The 3,850-nt window shown below is 37.4% G+C and overlaps 1 long non-coding RNA gene across 1 annotated transcript in view; it reads left to right on the top strand.

Annotated features, from left to right (window-relative positions):
• LOC106871670 (uncharacterized) overlaps positions 1-3,496 on the top strand; it is a 4,858-nt gene extending 1,362 nt beyond the window's left edge. The window contains exon 2 of the long non-coding RNA XR_001409687.1: positions 2,934-3,496. This is a non-coding gene — a long non-coding RNA (uncharacterized LOC106871670). The remainder of the gene's footprint in view (positions 1-2,933) is intronic.
• The last annotated feature ends 354 nt before the right edge of the window (positions 3,497-3,850 follow it).

Below are 3,850 nucleotides of genomic sequence, written 5' to 3'. Positions count from 1 at the left end.
GTGTGTCCACATGTTTATCTTCGGTGCGTGTGTGTCCACATGTTTATCTTCGGTGCGTGTGTGTCCTCATGTTTATCTTCGGTGCGTGTGTGTCCACATGTTTATCTTCGGTGCGTGTGTGTCCACATGTTTATCTTCGGTGCGTGTATGTCCACATGTTTATCTTCGGTGCGTATGCGTCCTCATGTTTATCTTCGGTGCGTGTGTGTCCACATGTTTATCTTCGGTGCGTGTCCACATGTTTATCTCCCGGTGACGGGAGAAAGGAATTGTCTGTGTAAAGCCATTTTGGCATCACTGTGTGCTAAAAATTGAACATTTTAAAGCCGTTGTAGGCTTATCGTTGCGTCCCCCCACAGCGGGGGTGGGATCCGCACTGTTATTCGTTTTTGAACTGGTATCCTCGTTAAGAGGAAGTAACACAATATAGGTTTCCCGTCTTTAATGTTTTGTGCTGTGGGGGAAATCGAACTTTAGCCGTTGTAGGTTTATTATTTGAACTATATTCCTCATTAAGAGGAGGGAGAATAAAAACAAAAAAAAAACAAAAAAAATAGGTTTCCTGTTTAGGGTGAGCTAGAGATACCTTGGCTGAGGATGCGAAAATTCGCGTTGAGGTTGAGGCACCTCTGGCTCTACCTGGATGGAGAGCAGGTGTGGTCACCGCACGTCCGGTTCTATCTTCCGAAATTAACGTCCTTAACGGACATCGGTAATTGGATCAAGCAGAGACCTAGGCTGGGGGACTGGTAATTGGAGTGTCGTCAGACACTTCAGTTGCTCTCTCGGGCGGGCAATGCCGGCAATAGGAGTTCCACCGTGGATTTTTGTAGCGGTTTAGTGAGATTTAGGTCCGAAGACGCCTTGGGGAAGACCCTGGGCTACGATGAAAATCAGTTGACCAACCTGTTCAGGAGAACTTTCGGGCCAGGGTATCTGGACAATTACCGCCTCCTTCCCTCAATAGGGAAAGGAAGGCTTGCTTTTCCTGCGTAGTAGCCATACTGAAAGAAACAGTATGGAAGACGCATGTAAGAGGCATAGTGACGGATACCTTTGTATCTGGCCAGGGGCTAGTTGACTTTTTTTGTTACCACCTCAGTAGTAAGATCAGGCTAGAGAAGAGGTACCTGTCACGAGACAGATTCATGAGAAGATGGAAGCCTGTGGCGAGGAAGCTGGGAGTGTTTGGCACCAGGTAAGTGGAAGCCAAAAACAAGGGAAAGAAAAAGCAAGGGGTCTACCCTGGTGGTCGGATGCCTATCCTTCAGGAAAGCCATTACAAATTGCATCTGTAATGAGCAATGCTTTAATCGAGCATTGTAAATATAATCAAATTATTATTGAATTTTTAAATCGTTAAGTTTTTAAATCGTTAATTTTTTAATCGCTACAGCTACTTCACCCTTTTATGTTTGTCTGTCCTTGTTCGTCCCCTCTTTGTAATGCCTTTTTTCTTTTACTGTCAGTGTTTCTCCTTCCTTTCTTTTTGTATTTGTTGTTGGATTGTTCGTAAAGGTTCATAAGAGAAAGTAGGAGTTGAAAGGATTTGTAGTAGAAAGAGGAAATTAGATTTTGTTAGGGGGGGGGGAGATGTTTATTTGTGTAGTTTTATGGATTTTATTCGTTATTAGGCATTATTTTGAGTGAAAAAATGACGCAGTGACCTAACAAATTGTATTTAGAATATTAATTCCAATTCTTTAATCCAAGAAATTTGGAATTGTGTAAATGTATGAATTTTAAACATACACACACACAGAAAATCTGCCTTTTATAGATAAGATATATATATATACACATACACCCTCACACATTTATATAGAGAGAAAGAGATAGAGAGAGAGAGATAGATAGATAGATATCTAAACTGGTAGATACATACATACACACACACTCCTGCACAGATATGCATAAACATCATCTTCTCTGCTACACTATTACAGCTCAATATCTTAGGTAAGTCTGTTCAAGAAAAATATTCACAGACACACCAATGGCAGAGTGTGTTCTTTAGTAGGACAGTCTTAGCCCAAATTACCAGAAAAAAAAAAAACGTACCGAATGAATCTGCCTCTGGGAAATGTGAAAATCTGTAAACAGAGAAGTTGTCTTCATTTTCATATTACCCATGGGTTTTATTCTTTGAATTACAGCACAATGAATTCTTCTCCAAGAATTCCACAAAATTCTCAAATTTCTTTGTTAATAACATTACAAGAAATTTATTTTAGTTTAAAGAACATTTCAGACATTTTGTCTTGTTTCTGTTGTTCTTAAAGTTAATAAATGTTTATAACTGTGTAGGTGATGTGGAAGAGGGCTGGGGGAGCTGTGGAGGAGAACTGTGGAAGGGGGGAGGGAGTTGTGTGGGATATATCAGTTCCTATAAAACAAATACAAAAGGTAAAATACAGAGATGTCCTGTGTTTCTCGCTTCTGCTTCAGTTTCTGTCATTGTACTTCCGCCCCTACAAATTTACAACAGAATTGTAACCCTGAACGAAGAATTTGAAGTCTTCGTGCTGTTCATCGGGTGAATTAAATAATTCTCTTGCCTGCTATGCCATACCTAAGCTAAGAAAGATCTTTGGCAATAACAAGTTGAACGCCTGAGTCACGCCAGACGAGTTCGAATCACCGGCAAACATTACTTTATCACTCACAAGACTAACAGTAAGAACGGTGAAATTAACTGTAAATTTCCGATTTGGCCTCAAATCAAATAGAAATACTGCTGATCAAAGACTGTAGACCGATTCTTGCTGCACCAGAAAACGCGATCTTTTGATAACTTTTGAGATTTTCTAAAGCATTTGGTTATGTAAATAAGATCTCTCCTCTTGCACACATCCTAAATCTCTATGAAATATCAAATTCCTTCATTAATGCTATTATGTTTTGGTACACTGACTATCTTTCTACTCTTTCAGGATGGGAAAAGTTGTCAGGCATTCTTCATGGGTACAATTACAAACTTTACCTACTTGTTATGGATTATGCAATGCTTATAAATCTGCGGAAGACGAGTACACTGTCAAAAGAAGGCTATCCAGTAGATTTAGCGCTGAAAAACTTTATGTATTGGTCTTTCCTCTATGCATTTGCACACGCAAGCACATATACACACACATTCTTTATATGTATGTATATAAATTATGTATAATGAGTGGTTAGGTTACATAGTCGCCAAAGAAAATATAATAGAAAGAGAAAAGGCAGAAGGCTATATACAAGAATAAACTGAAAAAAGTGATAGTTGGAGAGTGAGAAAGTGAGGAGGAAACTATAGAATTTTATGCAACAATCTGACAGGAAAAACTAATTTACAAGTGAGTTATTTGGAACATATTTTTAGAAATTTTTTCCCTGATGGCCTGCATAAAAAAATATCAATTGAAGTAATTTCGAAGTTTTATGAGAAAATGGAGAGGCAAAAAATAGAATGGTTAAAAGCACAACAGAAGGAATAAATGAGATGGATGAGTTTGCCATATTTATGAGGATTCGAATTATTTTTACTTGAGATATAATATAAAATTATTTCAGCCAACCACAACCTAACAACTAGTTTACCAATAAAGTAGTTATTTCAGACACCATGATATAAACTACTACTTCACAGATAAGTGTCAGTAAATATTACAATAAACGTATATTACATCGATAATGTAATATAGTTATGATACACACAAACATGACAGAAGTAAATAGACACCCATATAATCATTAAACTTTCTTTAAATCTGAAATTATGTATACAAATTATTTATTAATTGTTATAATATGAATATTTAGCAGACATACCCTTTACATTTTTAAAAATATTTATATATATATGCATGTAAAT

The sequence above is a fragment of the Octopus bimaculoides genome, chromosome 18 (genome assembly GCF_001194135.2).
Source record: "Octopus bimaculoides isolate UCB-OBI-ISO-001 chromosome 18, ASM119413v2, whole genome shotgun sequence".
Lineage (NCBI taxonomy): Eukaryota > Metazoa > Mollusca > Cephalopoda > Octopoda > Octopodidae > Octopus > Octopus bimaculoides.
The sequence above is the reverse complement of the archived record's forward strand: the minus strand, read 5'-3'. Positions and strand labels throughout refer to the sequence as shown.